This window comes from Oncorhynchus masou, chromosome 27 (assembly GCF_036934945.1).
Source record: "Oncorhynchus masou masou isolate Uvic2021 chromosome 27, UVic_Omas_1.1, whole genome shotgun sequence".
Lineage (NCBI taxonomy): Eukaryota > Metazoa > Chordata > Actinopteri > Salmoniformes > Salmonidae > Oncorhynchus > Oncorhynchus masou.
Genome location: NC_088238.1, coordinates 48,134,266 through 48,159,128, shown reverse-complemented (window position 1 = coordinate 48,159,128; position 24,863 = coordinate 48,134,266). Strand labels below are relative to the sequence as shown.

General features: G+C 43.0%; 1 protein-coding gene across 24 annotated transcripts in view; it reads right to left on the bottom strand.

Annotated features, from left to right (window-relative positions):
• Nucleotides 1–24,863, bottom strand: part of LOC135516331 (receptor-type tyrosine-protein phosphatase delta-like) — a 606,705-nt gene that overhangs the window by 218,392 nt on the left and 363,450 nt on the right. For all 24 annotated transcript variants that reach the window (XM_064940532.1, XM_064940530.1, XM_064940540.1 and 21 more), the window contains one exon: nt 18,101–18,138. The gene's annotated coding sequence lies outside the window, so the exon portion shown is untranslated. The remainder of the gene's footprint in view (nt 1–18,100; nt 18,139–24,863) is intronic.

Genomic DNA, 24,863 nt, shown 5'->3' with positions numbered 1-24,863 from the left:
TCATCAACGTGTACCTACATTACAATATATAAAGTGGGAAACCCTTCCACCCATTATGGCTTCACCACCACATGCTGTAGGTAAACAACAACACAAGTAAATAAAGAGAGCTGCACACTCTATATACATGAACTCCCAGTAACTTATTGGGTAGAACACCAACATTTCAGCATCACTGTGCCTTCTTCAGGGTAATGTCTATGAACGCTTTGAACCAGGTTATCTAGACAAACAGTGCAACAACGACAACGAGATCAGTGTTGAACTTTCCACCCCTACCGTGGTTCAGTAGATCTCTGGAGACCTTGACTAATCACAAAAACACTGACGAGCTATTGAATATCCTCGTTTGTGGGCGGTCCCTTTGGTATGCTTTATTGGAAACATCATCAAGTCCCATAATGCAAATTGGTGCCTTTGATTAACGGCAATTATATTGAACATAAGGCTGATCTGAACTGGTAGCCATGTTTGTGTTTTTTTACACAGCAAATATATTATAGTTTTGTTGACTTTATCAACCCAAATGACGGTATTTATATTGGCAACGCTTCACAATAAGGTATCCTTTCACGAGGTTGCAACGGTTTACACGTAATATATAGACAGTTAATTATCATGAATGAACAGCTGTAACTCATTGGTTGAAAGGGTGTTACTGTCGTTTTGGAGCTTGCTAAATAATGAGCTTAGAGACAGTGGGGATAGAATGTCCTGAATGACAGACACTTTATCAAAAACTACAAGTCAATCTGGGGCTTGCGTGGGCACCAGCCTCCTACCTCAGTGGTCTCTCTCTGAGCCATGAGCCAGACTATATGACAGCTGTTATGCTGCAAATCAATGTATTGACTTGGACAAGACTTCTCCTATACTGGGGTAGTGTTTATCTCAGCAAGGATATAAACCACCTCTTAAAGCTCCAACTTGTTGTTGTGTGAGTTCACAATGTCCAGCGGAGGAAAAGAAGTCGGATGCCAAATCGATTTCCTTGTTACACAAGTTAGATAGAGAGTTAAAGGAGCTACTGATCGATAAAGTCATAGATTTCCCACAAAGGCCCACCAGCACATACTGCGTTCAGTTGTGTCAAGATTGAGCATTTTATCCGACTTTGGATCAATGAATCATGTACAGTATGAATGAATTGTCCATTATTTCGTGATGAGTATTTTTGGTCCAATTTTATGAGTATAATTTCCAATTAATAACAAGAAATGATTGAGTTCAAATGGATTGACCCCTTCTAACATGTGCATTATGGGCAAATCAATACCTATACACATTAGGACAACACAGGGAGTTCTAACAGATGTCATATAGCGAGACCATGCAAGAATATCCCATATGTAATCCTTATACATCCTTATACAGAACCCTGCCAAGGCCAAGGTCAAGGGGTGTGTATCCGTGCCAAGGTGCTGTGCCTTTATAGATGATCCTACGTCACGTCGTTACTCCCTGTTTGTGTGTCTCAGGACAACACTATTTATAACCCAGGGGCAGAGCGACAGAACTTGTATCCCCACCAAAAACAACTTCCATTCAATTCCTTAGAGACGATCCACCCTCACCGCAATGTGCCGTTAAAGCCCACCCCTTTTCCAATCAAGTAAACCAGTCATCGTAAAATTAATTCCCTGCCATCAGGCTATTGCCTCTCACTCTTTGGATAACGATCTCCTAAGCGGATAAATGTAATCCGACGTGTCGAGACGACAGACGGAATTGACTTGTAAATGGCCACTGGCCAAGCACAACAATTCGGCTAAATGCCGAAGGTGACAACCAACCACCAAGGTGATATTACAGACAACATCCCAAAGGCATGACAACGTACGCCAAACACCCAACAAAACCCCAGCGTGAATCTCAGCCAAGAAACCCAGTGTGTCTCTCTTCTCAGAATGTCTCGGAATGCGATGACGGACGGTGAAACATATTGTCTTACTTCATGGTCAATTAACAGTTTGTCGAGATTTGAACACTTAATGATTGCTGAGTTCATGATATGAAAAAAGACACAGGAGAGGGCTATGAGACTTTGTTTGGAGCCGTTGCTAAGTTCGCCCTCGAACCTTGAAAGAGAAGGATTGCAATGATTACGTTGCATTTGGGTTGAGTGCTGTTGATATATTGTTGCTATACTGACTTGAATCCAAGCAGCACCATTGTTAAATCGTACACAATCTGTAATATTGCTTTGAAATGACTTTTTATAGCAATGCCCCCAACTGTACTGTAACACAATATGAAACTGTACTGAATTTGAACCAGATAGAGAGGCTATATATTTATTAATCTGCCCTAGTTCTACTGTATATGAACTTGGTTGTGTTCACTTCTACTGACCCATTCTACCTTGACTTGTGAGTAACAACTCATCTTCTACCGGTAATGCATTTGTAGTGACCTATTTTTGCCCGAGGCATGGTCATAGTCAGTAACCTGGTCCTTACAGTGAGGTATGCACAGTCATCATTATTAGACAATGCCTTATTACAAAAGATCCATCACACTTTGCGATCGTGACAGGCACTGAAAGAGCTCGGAGCTCTGTTCGGGTTTAACGTGGATTCAGGATGTCTTTTGATGGGCTTGAAAGGCAATCAGATTACATTAGAGCTGAATTGGGTTAACGTGGAAGCATGGCGTGCAGTGGCAGTGGCCGTGCAGTGTGGTTGTTCTGACAGTTCCTGTCTGCTGAAGAATATTGTCTTCTCTTTGACAGCAGAGGGAGAGAGACCACGGAGTGAGAGAGAACCAAGTCCCAGGAAACGATTCAGCGGAGTGGGGATACGGTGCAGATCTGCATTGGTTGATGTGGTGGTATGGATTGGTGTGTGTGTGTGAGGATTTGTCCTCCACTCTACTCTCTCTCTCTCTGCCTCTGCCTCTTCCTCACCTATCCTCCACTCTACTCGCTTTACCTCACCCCCTCTCTCTGCCTCAGCTATCCTCCACTCTACTCTCTCTTTCTGCCTCTCTTCCTCACCTATCCTCCACTCTCTCTCTCTGCCTCTTCCTCACCTATTCTCCACTCTACTCTCTCTGCCTCTCTTCCTCACCTATCCACTCTACTCTCTCTGCCTCTCTTCCTCACCTATCCTCCACTCTCTCTCTCTCTCTCTCTCTCTGCCTCTCTTCCTCACCTATCCACTCCACTCTCTCTCTGCCTCTATTCCTCACTTATCCACTCCACTCTCTCTCTGCCTCTCTTCCTCACCTATCCACTCCACTCTCTCTCTGCCTCTCTTCCTCACCTATCCACACCACACTTTTTCTGCCTCTCTTCCTCACCTATCGACTCCACTCTCTGAGCCTCTCTTCCTCACTTATCCACTCCACTCTCTCTGCCTCTGTTCCTCACCTATCCACTCTACTCTCTCTGCCTCTCTTCCTCACCTATCCACTCTACTCTCTCTGCCTCTCTTCCTCACCTATCCTCCACTTTCTCTTTCTCTCTCTCTCTGCCTCTCGCTCTCTCTCTCTCTCTCTCTCTCTCTCTCTCCTCTCTGTCTGCCTCTCTTCCTCACCTATCCACTCCACTCTCTCTCTGCCTCTCTTCCTCACCTATTCACTCCACTCTCTCTCTGCCTCTCTTCCTCACCTATCCTCCACTTTCTCTTTCTCTCTCTCTGCCTCTCGCCTCTCTATCTCTCTCTCTCTCTCTCTCTGTCTGCCTCTCTTCCTCACCTATCCACTCCACTCTCTCTCTGCCTCTCTTCCTCACCTATCCACTCCACTCTCTCTCTGCCTCTCTTCCTCACCTACCCTCCACTCTACTCTCTCTCTGCCTCTCTTCCTCAGATATCCTCCACTCTCTCTCTCTCTCTCTCTGCCTCTCTTCATTACCTATCCTCCACTCCACCCTCTCTATCTCTCCACCTCACTCTGCCTCTCTTCCTCACCTATCATCCACTCTACTCTTTCTACCCATTCCCCTCCCCTCCCAAAAGCTGATTCTGTCATGATATGACCCTCCCATGCTCTATCTCTCTTTTCTGTGTGTACATAGCCAGGCTCACCACTCACCGTGCAGCAACAGGCATTAACCAGAACTCTCCGGGCGTGGCCGATTGATCACGGCTATTGTGTCTGCCCGGGTCCTCCATTTTACAGTTCAGTGTCCATGAAAAGGCGCTTTTCACCGGCCCGATCCATCACCCCCCCACACCCAACAGCACAAAGTGGAGAGCCTACTGGCCAATTCCCCTATGACATTTTCACAAGCGCCCCTTTATCAATTTCACACCTCCGATGCCCCTCTATGGAGGGGGGTGGGGGGAGAGGGATCGAGGGAGGATTGATGGGAGAGTGTTTGAGAGAGTAAACATGAAGTTTGATGTTTGGGGAGTGATGTGAGTTCTGCACAAACAAACATGGTGTTGTGTCCATTGAAGTAAGGGATGGTGCAAGGTCATTGATGCTATACATACATGGATTTATATTACTATTGGTACGTAATGAATAGTTAATGGTCATTCAGTGTTCTCATTTTGATGAGATTCTAAAATTATCTACAAGTGTAGTCAAATATTAATGTTGTTTTCTAACTGGGAATATGGTTGAACTTTATACAGATGTAGGATCTTAATTTGAGCCAGTTTGCTACAGCAGGAAAACAGGAAATGTGGACATTATTTCAAATAATAATAATGGAAACTTTTAGTAGGGGTTGATACATTTTTCAAGTCTGACTATTTTAAGGTGGAAATTACTAACTTTAGAAGCCTTTTTAAACCTTAAATACACTATAAGTGTATTTCAGAAACAAAAAAGTGATCAAATTAAGATCCTACATCTGTGATCCTACATCCGTATACACCGAATGTACAAAACATTAAGAACACCCCCCCCCAGGTTTAAAAATCCTTCCTTCTCCAATTCATCTACACTGATTGAAGTGAATTTAACAAGTGACATCAATAAGGGATCATAGTTTTCACCTGGATTCACCTGGTCAGTCTGTCATGGAGAGAGTGGTTATTGTTAGTGTTTTGTACACTCAGTATAGCAAAGAGGTTCCAATTTCCAGTAACATACATGTATCAACCCCTATAAAAAAATGTAAAGCGCCATATATGTCCCATCTATTATGACTTTTATTAATTCATTGTGATAATGTACAAACCTCTTACTGTTTGCTGCCCCCTATAGTTTACATCTTCCTTTTGCTCTCCCTCACTTTCCATCTCTTTCTCTTCCATACTGTAATAAATAACACACATGCTAATTATTCATCCACTGACATCATCAAAGTTGTAATGGAAAATGTCCTCGCTTACTCCTTTCACCATCTTGACACAATTAGGCCTTCAGATAGGCAGCCAACGGATCCATTTGAGAGGCACTTGATTGGTTGGTGAAGGTACTGTAGGAGAGCTTGTAGAAGCCCAGGGGAGGCTAAGTAAGTTTATTTGTGTTTGACGAGGCTGAATGCTACCTACGTCAGGCGGCACTTCAAGAAAGCGGAGTCGGAGAGGAGGAACGCGAAGGGAGGCAGGTGGAGAAAGGAGGAACGGGTGGAGAGAGAGGGGAGAGACAGAGGAGGAATGGGAAGGGAGGCAAGAGGAGAGAGACAGAGATGAGAGGCAAGCAGGAGAGAGAGAGGAGGAACATGAGGGGAGGAAATTAGAGATAGAGAAGATGTAGGCGAGGGGAAGCCAGTGGTGAGGGAGAGGAAGAGTGCAAAGGAGGCGAGCCGAGAGAGAGAAAGGCAAGGTGACTCGTTCACGGGCCGAAGGGTTTATGGGATTGCTCCCAGCTGCCTCTCGGTTTAGTGTATCCCTGGCGCCTATAATATCTTAATTGTTTCAAATTAAATGCTCGTAAAATCGCAAAGGAAATTTTGTTTTCTCACTGGCTAATTCAGTGCAAACCCAACTTTCATCTGGGTACTCTGAATGTGGAGACTTTTAAAAGAGGAAAATGGCTCCCATCCCAGATGAGTTGGGACTTAGTGTGTTAGAACTTGTTTCATAGGTTGTCAATTTCCACCTTGTGCATGTGCTTCATGTGACTGCGTGGATGCTACATGAGCGTCTGTGTGTGTGCTTATGTGCTTGTGTGAGCGTGTGTGTGTGTATATGCATATGAATGTTTGTGTCATTGTGTGCGTTCATCCGCGCGGGCGTGTGCACGTGTGTGTGTGTGGTGCTTATCATAATAACTGTCTAAATAACACTGGGGGGTTAACCCATCTAGACCCCCCTCCACCCACCATGGCTTTCCTAAGACTCAGCTCATTCCAAGGAAGGAGCACACATTCAAATCACTCAACCAGCAAATGTGCCCTGAAAGGCTTCCTGTCACACACACACACGTCACAACACACACACACACACACACACACACACACACACACACACACACACACACACACACACACACACACACACACACACACACACACACACACACACACACACACACACACACACACACACACACACACACACACACACTCACTCGCTCCATGCGTTTGCATGGATTCTCTGCGTTGAGCATTCACACTGCATGCCATATATTCTGTACAGCAGCTCATATACAGATACACGCCATGATACGTGAGACATTTATCAACCCAATCACCCCTCACAATGCACATCAGAAATTCCCATTAGCCCTAGTTAACCTGGCATATTTCCTCTTTCTCTTTGATAACTATGGGTCCCAAAGAAGCCCACGCAGGGGCAATTTACAGCTCATTAGACTGGGGGAGTGGGGTATTGTGGCGGGGATGGCAAGTTGATTATCCCAAGCAAAAACACCAGCTGAGATGGCTGACACCTCTTCACTGGAGCCGAGTGTTGGGGATTGGTGATGTGGATCTGACTGGAATGGGGGTGAAGTGGGAACACCTTTCTTGATAGGTGTTCTAAATGTTTGTGACACTTGATGTGAGCCTGGGTATGTCCTTGAAATGTTTTTAGTCCTTTTTTGTATTCTCTTTGCATGGTTACTCCGGTCAACTACTGAGCAATGATCTTATGTCACAAGAGCTTTATAACAATATCATAGAACGTCATAGCAACTGACAATAGGCGCGCACGTTCACCCAATTATAGCCTTACTAATACAACGATCAATGCAAAGTTCTAAATGGCAAACCTTTCTTTCACGTTACCGAGCTATCACACTAGTTCACTGTGCGTCTCACTTTCACCGAATGAGGGCATTAAGCAAACGTATTCCATTAACGTTTCGACTTCGGTCCCAAAGCTGTCTGCTTCAGCTTAACGTGGAGTGGAGGGTACACAAGGCTTATGTCAATACACGCCCCCCATTGCACAACATATCATATCTATTTCACGTAATCTTCGCTTCACTGTACCAACACCAGAGCCAAGTTTCACATGCTGAAAATCAATGCTGTAATTGTAACGCAACACAACATCATTTCTGATCCAGACTTTACATTGCAAGCACAGACAATAATCTGTCTGACAGACAATGTTGCTGTTACATAAGGTTCGACAGGGTGGGTTTGTATATGCACAACTAAGATGTCAATATTATCTTGGAGAGTATGACCAAAACATGCATATTATGTGACAACATTTCGTATGAAATATTCTGCGTCTCTCCATGTGTTTATTTTGTATTTCTAATCCAGATAATACCCACATCGACGTCATGATTAACCGATTAGGTCACTTTGGATTTGATCTGGACTGACTTGACGGATGAACATAGTAGAGGATGGGCAGTTCTCTATGTCAACTGGTTGAAACAACTTCTTTTCTAATGCTTTTCCTGGTTCTATATCTTCACCTTTCCACCTCTCTTCTTAGCACTTCTCTTCTTTTCATCTGCTGTTCTTCAACATCAATTAGTCTCAATGTTTTATATCTCTGTTCACCATGTGTGTTTCTCTCTTCTACTTCTAAATGTACTTGTGCCTCCTTCTCCTCTCCTCTGCTTCACATCCCTCTCGTTCCTCTCTTCCTCTTCTAATTTTCCCCGGGTCCCCTCATTTCCATCCCTCTTCTCTCCTCTCCACCCTTCCTCTCGGTGCAATTGTGCATGCACTCACTTTTTCCATTTCTCCTCCTCGCCCCTCTTGTCCTCTGTTTTCCTCCCACCCTCTCCTCCTACTTTTGAGCCACTCTACACTTTCCACTCCTCTTCTCTGCATGTTCTACCTCGTCTCCATTCCCCTCCAACCCCTATCTTATCACTTTTTATTTTTCCTCTTCTCTATTCTCTCCACGCCACTTTTCATGTTGATCTATTCTTACCATCTCCAAACAACTTCCTTCCCGTATCATTTTCTCTTCCTCTCTTTACTGCCGACCCTCCACTCTCCTCTATTTTCCTCCACTCTCTTTTCCACATGTATCTTTTCTCCATTCCCTCGTCTCCTGCCCTCCCTTCTCTCCACTCTCTTGCCACCCTCCCATCCACTCCTCCACTTCTCCACCATTCCCTCTCTTCTCCTCTCCTGTGTTTGTGCCCTTTCGCTCCATGCACATCTAATAGCTGTGGTGTAATCCACTGGCTAATCTGCTGACAGTCTGTGTGACAAGGCATTTAGCTCTGTGTCACTGCCTACCACACTGCCTCCCAGGGTCTCTGTATGTGCATCACGGCCTCTTAGAGTTCTGCTTGACCCCTCTCTCTCTCTCTCTCTCTCTCTCTCTCTCTCTCTCTCTCTCTCTCTCTCTCTCTCTCTCTCTCTCTCTCTCTCTCTCTCTCTCTCTCTCTCTCTCTCTCTCTCTCAATTTAAGGGCTTTATTGGCATGGGAAACAGATCTTAACATTGCCAAAGTAAGTGAAGTAGATCCCTCTCTCGTCTGCCCTGTATAAAGTAGACTGAATAACAGACTGATAAATCACTATCAACCAGACCTGGGGTCAAATACTTTATCTGGGGACTGAGGGGATGGGTCGGGATTATCTTTATATGCATTTATTTGAAAAAGAAAAACGACAAAACGAAATAAAACGTTTTGTCGCTAAGAAAAACCAAGGGAGTATAGCATAATGGCTGGACTAAATGACTGTCTGCTGTTTTCACAGTCTGCCATTGTAGGTTGACCTATGTGCAATGCTGTTTGTTTGGACATTTAATTTGTTGGCATATTTAATTAACTTTATAAGGTAGTGGAAGGGAATGGTGTGTGTGTGTCTGTGTGTGTGGACCGACACTCAATCTCCTCCCTCATCTTAATCTCCAGCCAAAACCCCCCGACAAGCACTCAATCACACCTAATACCAGTCCCTTCTCTCTTTCATCCACTCTGCTTCTATCTCTCCATCCCCTCTGCTTCTATCTCTCCATCCCCTCTCTCCTTTTCTTTAACAAGCCCCAGACCCGGACCTCCATCTCTCCCTGTAATCCCGTTATCGTGCTTGACCCCAGTAGATCTGTGCGTGAGTGTGTGTGTGTCCACGGCATATCTGTCAGCTAGCCACACAGATTATCCAGAGACAGCAGTCGGACACAGTGGAGGAGATTGCCTGATCCCCTGTAGCTGATAAGTTCCGCCCCTGGTGCTGGGCTTTAGAATATGAGAAGGTCTGAAGCAAGAAGGGAAGGAGGAAGTCTCCTTGCTATAGCGATCACTAATCACTGGCTAGCCTTTTTCAAAGGGAATAAGGGAGACGGAGAAAAGGGGGGGGTGCGCTTGGTTGAAAATGAATCAGGCCAGCTGGAGCGATCGATTGATGAGTCAGACTTGTTGATTGGGTGGCGTTTTTTTTGTGTAACGGTCTGTGAATAAGTCCTTAATTAAACTGATTGTGTGTTCTAAGACGTGTTAGAAGCATTCATGACATGTCAATTGTCCTGTATAAGGCAGTAAAGCTGTACATTTATTCATGTTAAAACAACATACACTGGTGGAATATTAACGCATGGTTATAATCACGATGATTACTACAGGTACACTTATTAATCGTATATCATGGACGCATCAGATGCATTGCATCTTGTTGGTAGCCATTACCATAAACGACATCATTCATTCATCAAAAGTCTGATAAATGCACTTGAATTGCTTTGGGTAAGAATGCATCTACTCCACTCACAACAGTTTGTCCTTTTCCATTAAATCATCCTGACCAGTTTGTTTGCCACCACAGAGATGCCATCCTGATGATACACATAACAAGAGGCAGACTCTGATGAAACACAGCTCGCTAAAGTACTGTGGGTGTCTAGATGTAGATGATTCATTTGTCTGCAGCCTCCGAACCACGTTGCTGGTGCCAGCTGTCGCTTGACAGGTACTGTAGGATTCTTCCCGCACTGTATTAACATACAACTGTGATGTTTAAGAGGCTTGACAAACAGCACACTATAGGGCTCTGTTATATACAAGATGGTATTTGAGGATACCTTGGGGGTAAAGTGGAATCCCTTGGGATATTTCTGGGATAGGTCATGTTTCTGGGCACAAACTGAAGTGCTTTACTGCAATGTGTGAAGACTACTTTTCCCTAACTTGTCAGATGCTTTGATAGATACCACTTTTGATAAATTACAGCCGAACATAGGGAATTGTGTGACCTTGTGTTATCTTCTATTGCTACAATGCTAACTTACTCTGTATACGGTATAAGGCATTGATTAGCGTTACTTTATAGGCACAACACTCCATAAAACATCATAAAGTACATTCTCGCCAATGCCAACGTATATCACATTGCTGTTAATGGAACATAGCAGATTTCAAAAGAGACCCACTGATCCGACTATGATAATACTTGGTAGTAATTTCACAGGCTGTGTGTGTGGTGTATGCTTTGTGTGACGGGTTCACGGCCCCTCTGACACACACACACACAAACACTCTCTCTCTCTTTCTTACACTGACACTGACACACACATGCGCACACACCCACCGAACCACCCCCCTCTACACACACACGCACGCACGCACGCACGCACGCACGCACGCACGCACGCACGCACACACACACACACACACACACACACACACACACACACACACACACACACACACACACACACACACACACACACACACACACACACACACACACACACACACACACACACACACACACCCCACCCTGGGAATCAGGAGTAAGAGTTACTGCAGTTGTATTGATCTGTCTTAATTATAGGACTCAATATAAATATATTTGACTGCTTTCAGCTCGACCAGCAGCAGCCACTTTTATGGCAGAGTAAGTTGGCCAATCATTCCTAATGGCATGAGTTCAGCTGACTATCTCTAATAAAGATACAGGAGACATACAATCTGTCTAGGAGCCATGGTGTTAACTGATATATTCATATGGAGACCACAATTATACGGTTGTTTTTCCACTAAAGTACGTTTGATGTGCTCCTACAAGGAATGAAACGTGGATGAGAAAGACTCATCCAAGTGAACAGTGTGGAATGTAGGTCATGATTGTGAGGTGCACTCTGAGAACCCACGTCGAGCTTCAAACTTCTGAGTAGATCATGGTAATTAAAACATAAATTGGAGCCATTGAAAGGCGCGCGGGAAAGACGGGCCCCTCAGCTAGGGTTATTGATTTCCCTGCATACTTCAAAACAATTGCTCTGATATGTGCACAGTAAAATATAGGAGCCTTTAGATAAAATCAATAGCAAACAAACCGCCCGACCTCTCCAAACAATGGCCTGTGAATTACAATCAGCCAATTCTGCTGGGATTTGAGGGGAGTAGGGAACAGATGAAGTCTGCGTCCCAATTGGCACTTCATTCTCTACAGGGTGCACTACTTATCTGCAATACCGGTCAAATGTTTTAGAACACCTACTCATTCAAGGGTTTTTCTTTATTTTGACTATTTTCTACATTCTAGACTAATAGTGAAGACATCAAAACTATGAAATAACACATACGGAATCATGTAGTAACCAAACAAATGTTAAACAAATTAAAATATATTATATATTTGAGATTCTTCAAAGGAGCCACTCTTTGCCTTGATTGCAGCTTTGCACACTCTTGGCATTCTCTCAACCAGCATCACCTTCACATTCTCTCAAAAAGCTTAATTTCCTCCTGTAGCAAACTGGCTCTAATTAAGACCCTACAAGTATAGATAAACAGACAGAGAGAAAGTGCAAGAGAGACAGACAGATAGACAGATGTGTAGACAAATATAACAGCGTTCACATTTCAACATTTGTGAAGAACTACATTGCAATACAAAAATCCAACACAATAACATCATACACAGTGTCGTATGTGCACATAGCCCTGTGTCTCTATCTATCAGGCCCAAATAGCATGACAAGCCAAAAAGGGAACAATAGCTATCCTCTGTCAGCCATGTGTTACAGCTAAGGAAGTGTTAGCTAAAACAGCCGCCGGCAGCAACCCATACTGCAACTCACACCTGAACCCCACTGCTCAGTCGGACTAAGTTGTGTCGGTAACTTAAAATGCTAAGTGGAGTGCGATGGAAGAGAACCAACAGAAGAAAGGATGGAATATCAAGTGATCTTTCTTGCTAAGGTGAATTTGGTAGCACTTAACAATTAGATACCCTCTATGAAGGCTGTTACCATGGGTTTTATCACAAAGAGGGTTCACTGGATAGTTAAAGAATAAATAAATAGAGTAATTAAAATGATTTGGTTACTAGCTGTTTAACTTTGCTTAAACTGTTTATCTTTTAAAGTTATGTTGCCATTCAATCATCTTAGTCACGCAATATTATTACTAAGAGTCCCATCTCTACAGACATAGATGAGCTAATAATACCACAACACCCCAAAGTGCTTATGAAGATGTTATACCAAATGAATAAGCATGTAATGACGCGTGGATATGCATGTAATAACTCATATGGCGTGTGATATTGCAGTCTCCGCTCTGATTGATGTGTCACATGTATCTAATGTAGCCTTTAATCCACGGGTAGAGTAATCCCTGATTTCCAGGGAGTCTCCCCTACCCCTTCCAGACTAATTCACATGCCCGATGCATCGTCCTTCAGTCCAGCCCTGCCAACCCTACATCTAGGGAAAGTGAGAGTTCAGCCAACACTGGCACTGAGGCGAGGCATGGAGGGAGAGAGAGAGAGAGAGAATGAGAGAGAGAGAAAATGGAGAGAGAGGTTGGAGCGAGAGCGGGAGGGAAAGAGAGGATAGAGAGAGAGAGGGGAAAGGAGAGAGAGGTGGATGGAGAGAGTGAGAGAGAGGTGGGGGAGAGAGGGTGTATTGTGGGTTTCCCTTCTAGCTTCAAAGCGCCTTTCAAGATGCCTGAGAAGCATGTCTACACACACACAAACATAAACACTCATATCACACAAATATGCCCATAAGTGCACAGACTCTGCTATTCACTCAACTGACACACTTACACAAATTATCTCTTTCACACGCACGCACACACACACACGCCTGACTAGTACGCCGCCTGGTCCAAAAAGTACTGCGATGAATGGGTCTCCGACACGATTCGACATTTCCTCCATTTCATTAATCCAAAATAGAGGAGGGAAGGAGAAAAAGCAGGAGGCCAAATTATTTCAAAAATGGTAAACAGGTGCAGAGGAACCTCACACACACACACACAGCTCTACGAAGCGCGGGGAAAGGCTATCGGGAGAGAACAGACAAAAGGAATTAAAACAGAAGCACTAACAGGAGCTGACGTGTCCAAGGCAGATGACTAATTATGCCTCAACTACCTCAGCCTGTTTCAACCACACCTCAGTACAGTAGGATAGTACCACACAGAGGAAGCCTATGTAGGCTAATGGAAGTCTACACGCTGCTTTCCCTATGCAGTCTCCTGAGAGGTATGATCCATTACAATGGTTTTGGAAAAAGGTTGCATATGAACATTTCAGCTGATACATAGAAACTCTTTTAAAATACATTTTTAGTCACATGAATCTTAATTAAAGAGTTGCCATTGTACGTGTAATAATTACTTCTAAAACATAGTTTAACCTATACTCTGAGAATACAGAACATTAAGAACACCTGCTCTTTCCATTACATGGTGAATCCAGGTGAAAGCTATGATCCCTTGTTGTGATGTCACTTGTTAAATCCACTTCAAATCAGTGTAGATGAAGGAGAGGAGACAGGATAAAGAAGGATTTTTAAAGTCTGGAGACAGTTGAGAAATAGATTGGGTAATGTGTTCCATTCAGAGGGTTAATGGGCAAGACAAAAATATTTTAGTGCCTTTTAATGGGGTATAGTAGTAGCTGCCAGGCTCACCAGTTTGTGTCAAGAACAGCAATGCTGCTCGGTTTTTCACGCTCAACAGTTTCCTGTATGTATCAAGAATGGTCCACCACTCAAAGGACATCCTGCCAACTTGACACAACCGTAGGAAGCATTGGAGTCAACATGGGCCAGCATCCCTGTGGAACGCTTTCCACACCTTGTAGAGCCCATGCCAAACAAATTGAGGCTATTCTGAGGGAAGAAGGGTGGGGTGCAACTCAATATTAGGAAGGTGTTCTTAATGTTTGTATATTACTGAACTGTGTCACTTGTCCATCCAGTTGAATTCAGTCTGAATATCCAAATAAAATGCTACATTATATCTTCAATTTAATTTTGAAAAGAGCATTAAGTAAGATCAATAATAACAAGGCTATGGTCTGATAGTCTTTATCTGATATTAAACAGTAAAATAGCAGCAGTTATTTTGCGGCTGCTAACTTGAGATTTACACCACAGCAAAGGTTCAAATGTTTACTGTTGCATCTTTCACAGGGGTTCAATGGAAGTTCACTGGGTTATTCACCACATTAAGGGGGTTACCTTCCATTTAACATCAGCAGGAAACCAATAATACATGGATTGTGTCTGACTGACAAAATGTCATGGTAAACCAAATGACATGATATTGCGGTGTAGCAGAAGTCAAACGGAAACTGGCACACATTCAAAGGCCCAATATCTATAGCCACAGGTTCTCACAATTTGGATTTGGATGGATGTGAATTGACTTGGATGTCTATTTGGTTTGAAGGAGATCATTGATTCATGTTGAGAAGCTCCTAAATCACACACACACACACACACTCCGAGCGCACACACTTGTCACCATGTGAATCCGCGTTTTTAATGAACGGCCCGAAGGCCCATTCCAAGGCCGCGCCAGCCTCGGTGCATTCCCATAATGCACCGCTCAGCTGCTAAAAGGGACGATGGGACGAGGGAGACGGCCGTGGCGCCATTTATCACTGTCAGATGCAGCTGAGCGCAAGTTCTTATTGGCTGGGCAGAACTCAGCGACTGCTAAAGCGGTACGCCGATCTCTCGCACAATTATAATTAAATAGTATGGAGAATACAGCAGTGGGCTTTCTCTCTCTGTTTTCTCTGATTCTTTCGCTCTCTAAGACTTCTATTCTGCCTGTGCCAGCACAAATGCAGTCCACAGACAATTCAAGTTAATTAAAAAAGGCAGCTACTGTAAAATGGCACGATATGCCTCCATTGTAGAAAAACAGCTGGGATATGATGGTGGTTGAAAATGTGTTAATACTCAGCTACTGTAAAATGGTACGATATGCCTCCATTGTAGACAAACAGCTGGGATATGATGGTGGTTGAAAATGTGTTATTACTCAGAGCTATTCTCTCCAAATGATTTGATGTAACACTGGTCAGGACCAACATGTTACAGTGGGACCTAGCTACACTGGAGCAGAGATTGTGATGTCAGTATGTCAAACACACAACCCCCCCCCGCGCGCCTCACGCACACATACAGATAGACACTCACACACAGCCCCCTAGCCACACACACAGACACACAAAAAAATAGCGCCAACAGAGAGGGCTGCTGTGCTTTTAGCGCTTAGGAAACTTTGCAGTATTTAGTTTTTTATGAGTAATTTCTTAATTCATTAGCCCAGAATATTATTTTGTGTTATTACGTACAGATGGGAAGAACTTTTGGATATGGCGGTAACTCGGCAGCATTACCAGCATTACGACCAGGAATACAACCTTCTTGAATCGGATCCTTTATTCATACCCCCAAGAGTAATTGAACTGGTTCCAGAGGCCGATCCAAACACCGCCGGTGGAGGAGAGGTACTCGGAGTGGACAACTAGTCTGACTCAGGAGGCGGGCACACCACCCAACACTTCCGAGTATATTATATATTATATATTATCCAGTCTCAGTCCGTACAGCCAGTTGGGTTCATCTCGCAGACAGGACTAAATATCTCTCCAGGAAGAAGAAGGGCAGGGGTTTATGTTTCATGATTAACTACTCATGGTGTGATTGTGATAACAATCAAGTCAAGTACTTTTGTTCACCTGACCTAGAATACCTCACAATCAAATACCGACCGTATTACCTCCCAAGAGAATTCTCTTCGGTTATAGTCACAGCCGTGTGTATTCCACCTCAAACCGATACCATGACGGCCCTCAAAGAAACCTCACTGGACTTTATGCCAACTGGAAACCACATATCCTGAGGCCGCATTTATTGTAGCTGGGGATGTAGCTGGGGATAATATCACCTCTACCTTACCTGACACACTAGACCCACTTCAATTTGCTTACCGCCCCAATATATCCACAGATGATGCAATCATCATCACACTGCACACTGCCGTATCCCATCTAGACAAGAGGAATACCTTTGTAAGAATGCTGATCATTAACTATAGCATTCAACACCATAGTACCCTCCAAGCTCAACATTAAGCTTGAGGCTCTGGGTCTGAACCCCACCCTGTGCAACTGGGTCCTGGACTTTCTGACGGGCCGCCCCCACCTCCACTTCACTGATCCTCAACACAGGGGCCCCACAAGGATGAGTTCTCAGCCCCCTCCTGTACTCCATGTTCACACATGAGTGCAAGCCACGCACGCCTCCAACTCAATCATCAAGTTTGCAGATGACACAACAGCAGTAGGCCTGATCACCAACAATGATGAAACAGCCTACAAGGAGGATGTGAGGGCCCTGGGAGTGTGAAAATAACCTCTCACCCAATGTCAACAAAACAAAGAAGCTGATCGTGGACTTCAGAAAACAGCAGAGGGAGCACCACCCTATCCATATCGATGGGACTGCAGTGGAGAAGGTGGAAAGCGTCAAGTTCCTTGGCGTACACATCACTGACAAACTGAAATGGTCCACCCATACAGACAGTGTGGTAAAGATAGAGCAACAGCGCCTCTTCAACCTCAGGAGGCTGAAGAAATTTGGCTTGGCACCTAAAACACTCACTAACTTTTACAGCTGCACAATTGAGAGCATCCTGTTGGGCTGTATCACCGCCTGGTACGGCAAATGCACCGCCCGCAACCGCAGGGCTCTCCAGAGGGTGGTGCTGTGTGTCCAACGCATCACCGGGAGCAAACTATCTGCCCTCCAGAACACCTACAGCACCTGATGTCACAGGAAGGCCAAAAAAATAATCAAAGCACAACAACCACCTGAGCCACTGCTTGTTCACCCCGCTATCATCCAGAAGGCGAAGTCAGTACAGGTGCATCACAGCTGGGACCGAGAGACTGAAAAACAGCTTCTATCTCAAGGCCATCAGACTGTTCAACGGCCATCACTAGCACATTAGAGGCTGCTGCCCTATATACATATACTTCAAATCACTGGCCACTTTAATAATGGAACACTAGTCACTTAAATAACATTTACATATTTTGCATCACTCATCTCATATGTATATATGTATGTATACTGTATTCTATCCTATTCTACTGTACCTTAGTCTATGCCACTCTGACATTGTTTGCCCAATTATGTATATATTCTTAATTCCATTCTTTTACTTTAGATGTGTGTGTATTGCTGTGAAATTGTTATATATTACTTGTTAGATATTACTGCACTGTTAGAGTTAGAAACACAAGCAATTCGCTACACCCTCAATAACATCTGCTAAACATGTGTATGTGACAAGTTGACTTGACTTGACAAACACACAGCCTCACTCACTGTCACATGACAATGTACATGCCAACTTTGTCAGTCTCTATGAGTCATTCTAATGAACTTAGTGTCAACCAAAGGTCGACGTTTCTGACAGAATCAATGTGACTTATGGACCATCATGATGTGTATCTGCAAATTGCACATGAGATCACTATCACATCCACACAAACACGATAAAACACACTAGCCTACCTTCAAGCACCCAAGCAACTGTCCCAATGATTCAAGAGCTGTAAGGCAAAAAAAATACACATTAGATCACAAATCGATTAATCAACCACTATTGTTTAAAAGGGAATATGAAACTTGGTCTCATGATGTAAGGCACCCATGGAAACTTACACAACTTCTTAATAATAATCAACTAAACACATTGTGAGTTGTACTAACACAGTGAGAATCCAATACTTGTGTCCGTTGCTTCATACAGTATAAAGGGCAAAGCATTTATTACGAGCAGATTACATTTGGCAGGCATATGTGTCTGCACTACGTCTCCTAATTCCGCCTTGTTAAGAACTTCCCACGGCGATATTCAATCACTGCTCCGATGTGGTTTTTCTCCCATTTACTTCCCTGGGCAAAAAAGTTAATTCTACAAAGGGAGAGTGGGGTAGTTTCAGAGAGGGGTGGGGTGGCACTGAGATGCTTTCATTTTAGCGACTACTTAATTAAAATGTGGACGGCACTCAAAAGGTCAGAGATTGTGGCTTGGGCGCATTGCTACTGATTGCGTGCGTATAGTGCCACTCAAGGTCTCCTAGATTAATCTGCGGTTCACTTGCAGTCGAAGAAACAAAATTAGTTCTTCTTCTGATAAACAGGAAATCTGTATTCTCAGTTTCCCCCTTTCTGGCCAGTCGAAAGGTAAAGTAGAGGTTTTTTGCTGTTGTCAGCGTAATTTATTTTGGCCGGAGCGTATGATTGCAGAGTATATGGAGGCTATAAGTGTTGTATGTGAATGGCTACTGTCGAAGTGGCGATGTTTGGAATTTAAGCTTAGTTTATATGCGTACTGTAGAGCACAGTCGTTAAGGAGAAATGGTCATTTGATATACAGTGCTTTTGGAAAGTATTCATACCCCTGGATTTTTTCTAAATTTTGTTACGTTACAGCCTTATTCTAAAAGAGATAAAATATTGTTTTCCCTCATCAATCTACACACAATACCCCACAATGACAAAGCTAAAACGTTATTTTTGGGTGGGGATAATTTACATAAGTATTCAGACCCTTTACTCAGTACTTTGTTGAAGCATTTTTGGCAGCGATTACAGCCTTGAGTCTTCTTGGGTATGACGCTACAAGCTTGGAACACCTGTATTTGGAGAGTTTCTCCCGTTCTTATCTGTAGATCTTCTTAAGCTCTGTCAGGTTGGATGGGGAGCGTCGCTGCACAGCTATTTTCAGGTCTCTCCAGAGATGTTCGATCTGGTTCAAGTCTGGGCTCTGGCTGGGCTATTCAAGAAATCACTCCCGTGTTGTAAGTCTCTAAGAGCTTTCCACTACTGTTCAGCATTTGCCCATTAATCTTTTCCAAGCTCTTCAAGCTCAGTCAAATTGGTTCTGGATCATTGCTAGACAACCATTTTCACATCTTGCCATAGATTTTCAAATAGATTTAAGTCAAAACTGTAACTCGGCCAGTAAGAAACATTCACTGTCTTCTTGGTAAGCAACTCCAGTCAAGATTTGGCTGTTAGATCATTGTCCTGCTGAAATGTGAATCCATCTCTCAGTGTCTGGTGGAAAGCACATTGAACCAGGTTTTCGTCTAGGATTTTGACTGTGATTGGCTCCATTCCGTTTCTTTTCTATCCAGAAAATCTCCCCAGTCCTTAACGATTACAAGCATACCCATAACATGATGCAGCCACCACTATGTTTGAAAATATGGAAAGTGGTAAAGAGTAATGTGTTGTATTTTCTTTGCCCCAAACAATTTGCCCCTGTATCTTGTATTGACTGGGTGTATTGATACACCATCCAAAGTGTAATTAATAACTTTTTTTACCCATCTACCAAAAGGTACCCTTCTTTGTGAGGTATTGGAAACCATCCCTGGTCTTTGTGTTTGAATCTATGTTTGAAATTCACTGCTCGACCGAGAGACCTTACAGATAATTGTATGTGCGGGGTACAGAGTTGGGGTACTGTAGTTACTCAAAAATCATGTTAACCACTATTGTTGTAATACAGAATGAGTCCATGCAATTTATTATGTGACTTGTTAAGCAAATGTTTACTCCTGAACGTATTTAGGCTTGACATAACAAAGAGGTTGAATACTTACTGACTCAAGACATTTCAGCTTTTCATTTTTTATTAATTTGTAAAAATTCTAAAAACAATTCCACGTTGACATTATGGGGTATTGTGTGTAGGCCAGTGAACTCAAAATGATCTATTTAATCCATTTGAACTTCAGGCTGTAACAAGGGGTGTGAATACTTTCTCCAGGCACTGTAACAATACTGCCATATTCATATCAGCTGAACTGGTGAAATGTTTGAAGGAATTGGGGCCTGGTTTTTTTACATGGGAAAAAATGGTTAATAGTGACACATTTGTCCAGCCAGCAAATGAGGCAATGGAAATGCCCTCTGCTGTACTTCTTTGGACCGGTTACAGCACAGGCACAATAGTCCCCCTAGTTAGTGAAAAATTCACAAGATGTCCCAACAAACACCAGGACAAACACCAAATTACGTCAGCAAAGGAATAGTTTGGTCCTACAAACCATACATATAGGCCAGGGTCCACCAAATTTGGCCCCGCGGGTGGTTTTAGTTTGCCCTCCCCAGTTTTCTGAGTAAATGATTATTTTTTATTTTACTTTATTGTTGGACTTAAAAGACAGCAAATCAGCACCAAGTGATTTTATTATGGAAATCTGTTCCCAAGTATTCCCATGCATAATAGCGAGACTGATCGTATACAAATGTAAGCAAAGTTTGAAATGATTATGTTTTAGTGAAATATCTTCATGGGCTTCTTGCAGTCATTTTGCAGTCTACAAATTATTTAGAATTATATTACGGCCCATCCACTCAAAAAGAAATCGTCCCATAGCTGAAGCATTTCACTACACCTGCAATAACATCTGCTAAATATGTGTATGTGACCAACACAATTTCATTTGATCCCTTCTATAGGCAATGTTTCAGTGAGTGATTGAAAACTACACTTCATTATTGATACATATGCATACATTCACACAAATTGCTTCTTGGAAATCAGTCGAGCAACAATGCTACTTTTTGCTTGAAAATGGTTGAAAAGCCCATTTCAAAACAACCCAACCATCTGCTCTCCTCTACTGATGATAATAGATGCTCTCTAATTTGATTGATGACTAGCTGCCGTCTGTGAAAGGTCAGTAAGCATTTGCCAGAGGAGGCACGGTGTACATACAGTAGCCCCAATTGGATTGCAGAAACAGGGAGGTGATACGATAGGGGAGGGGTGGGGAATGAAAGGAATAGACTGAATCAACAGGTTTGATAAATTCCTCTAAAACTGGCCATATCTCTGGGACTGGTGGCGGCATGACAAGAAGGAATGTCGCTCCTGATTAATTGTAGTGATCAGCAGGCAGCGAGAGGGGTAACCGTCAGGTCCTGACTCCCTCCATGATTTATAACCAATAATTCTGCATGAATGGGGCCTCCGAGGCACTATCAGGACCCCGCAGGGTACCCGCTTTGAGACACAAATAGGGTTGAAATCCATCTGTTTCCTGTGTGCTGATATGTTATGAGAGTGTGCACGGCAGCACACCATCTTGAATTTCAGGAGCCCCACGAAAATGAAACTGGCCACTGTGAGAGAGGTATCTTCCCCTGAAATTGACCTGTGTCAGTCTGAAATGACTCTCATCCACTGTCACAAAGGTTTCCTTTTGGCTATAGAATGGTTTGCAGTATTCACCATATGCAATGCCATTAGTAAATATCATTGAGTAAAAACCCTCCAGGATCATACTACACCAACAAGTCGACAGAATGTGCTACAATATCCGTTCAAATAAAATAACACATTTTATTTCTAAATACATGGTTGACTGACTTAATTTGATGATGTGCGGCACACTGTTTAATTCAGTAGTGCCAAAAAATGCGGTTCAATGCTATTTTAATTCCAGACAGATCATGGTTGAAATTATAGTCAAATGGTATTTACACCATCTCTGTCGCTGAGATTCAACACTGGCCTACAGCAACTTCCTTAAGAGTATCAATCTGAAAGGGGTACAGTAAGACAGAGGATTTACAAACACATCACCACCTAAAACCCACAAGCAATCCTGAACATTCTACGATATTGACTATAGAACTCACACCAACACTGTGTAAAACTGAAAAAGAACCATACAGGATCTATTAAAGTCAGATTGGGAGCAACATGTTAAATAGAATCACAACACCAGGTTAGACTAATGTGTTAAATAAACACAATACCCATCCAGCTACAGCTTTACGGCAGATCCTAGTTTATGTTTAATATCTACATATAATGAAAGTTGCACATGTAACAACCTCCTTAAAAATCCCATCTGCTGCACAACAGCACCACCAAAGGCAGAATGATAGAGACAGAGAGAGACAGAGATTGAAACCGTTGAAGCCTAAACTAATTCTCGATTTAGAGGATCTGTAAAACCATGGACCTTGGGCTCAGGGTCCGTTTCCTTTGGTGGGCGATCACGCCATCCCTCCACCTCCTCCCCTTTACCCCTATTCTTCTCTCTCTTTCTCTCTCTCTCTCTCTCTCTAAGAAGAAGAAGAAGAAGAAGAATTCTCTGGCCGAGCCCTCCCGACAACCACCAATCAACCCGGGTGCAATTTAAAAAGCCTTCAGCAGCTGCCATTCCACTGGGCTGGCCATCAGTCCAGCTGCCAGAGAGCCAGACAGGGAATCTGCTCAAGTCAAGCAAACTTTGAAAGGCATGTTGGTTTCCCCCCTGTTGCAAATGGAGGTGAAATACTATTTTCCCCTAAACAGATTTATTCAAAGAGAATACATTTTGTGATACACTATGAAAAATGTCCAAGCAACTCAGATTTGTTTTTGAGGGAGGATAAAATCCGCTCATGCCAGAAGTGAAGACAAAATGATGAAATGGGTACAGGTATATTTGCAACTGATGTCATCCAAATGTTTCAAAACAAGGGAAATGCTTGCTGCCCTTTTAGTGCACTCCGACAAAAGATATCTCTTGTTCACTTCCTTTTCTGGGGTTTGCCGTTTGCCTCATGCTGATTTTGCCTGCTTTGCCAGTGTGTGTGTGTGTGTGCGTGTGTGTGTGTGTGTGTTTCTGAGTTCCAGGTTGGGTTGCCTGCTGCTGTGCAGTTCGCCGTTCCATATGTCTTTGTCGAAAATATCCACAACGCAGCGTGGCTGCGAATGAGAGATTAAATCTCTCCCACTGGTATTTTCCCTCATTGAACGAAAACAAAACAGATTGGTGGCTGCCAGGTCTGTTGCATTATGAAATGCAACAACTGGCCACCAGCACCATTTTTCAGTATAGACCATGTTATCTCCGGTGTCCCGTCCACATGTTGTATTGTTTTCGAAAGAGTAAACCGTCTGTGGACATTTTCCGCCTGTCTTGAATAGCAAACCAGGACATTTCCCTGTATGTCTGTTAATGGGGTTTCATAGACTAAGCTAGTCTTTGAGAGCTATAACAGTCTCTAGTCAGTATCTACAACCCTATACTTTACATGATGTTACAGTCTCTAGTCTCAGTATCTACAACCCTATACTTTACATGATGTTACAGTCTCTAGTCTCAGTATCTACAACCCTATACTTTACATGATGTAACAGTCTCTAGTCTCAGTATCTACAACCCTATACTTTACATGATGTTACAGTCTCTAGTTGCAGTATCTACAACCCTATACTTTACATGATGTTACAGTCTCTAGTCTCAGTATCTACAACCCTATACTTTACATGATGTTACAGTCTCTAGTCTCAGTATCTACAACCCTATACTTTACATGATGTAACAGTCTCTAGTCTCAATATCTACAACCCTATACTTTACATGATGTTACAGTCTCTAGTCTCAGTATCTACAACCCTATACTTTACATGATGTTACAGTCTCTAGTCTCCATATCAAAAACCCTATACTTTACATGATGTCACAGTCTCTAGTCTCTGTATCTACAACCCTATACTTTACATGATGTTACAGTCTCTAGTCTCAGTATCTACAACCCTATACTTTACATGATGTAACAGTCTCTAGTCTCAGTATCTACAACCCTATACTTTACATGATGTTACAGTCTCTAGTCTCAGTATCTACAACCCTATACTTTACATGATGTTACAGTCTCTAGTCTCAGTATCTACAACCCTATATTTGCATGATGTTACAGTCTCTAGTCTCAGTATCTACAACCCTATACTTTACATGATGTTACAGTCTCTAGTCTCAGTATCTACAACCCTATACATTACATGATGTTACAGTTTCTAGTCTCAGTATCTACAACCCTATACTTTACATGATGTTACAGTCTCTAGTCTCAGTATCTACAACCCTATACTTTACATGATGTAACAGTCTCTAGTCTCAGTATCTACAACCCTATGCTTTACATGATGTTACAGTCTCTAGTCTCAGTATCTACAACCCTATACTTTACATGATGTTACAGTCTCTAGTCTCAGTATCTACAACCCTATACTTTACATGATGTCACATTCTCTAGTCTTAGTATCAACAACCCTATGCTTTACATGATGTCACAGTCTTGTGTCTCATTATCTACAACCCTATACTTTACATGATGTCACAGTCTCAAGTCTTAGTATCAACAACCCTATGCTTTACATGATGTCACATTCTCGTGTCTCATTATCTACAACCCTATACTTTACATGATGTCACAGTCTCGTGTCTCATTATCTACAACCCTATACTTTACATGA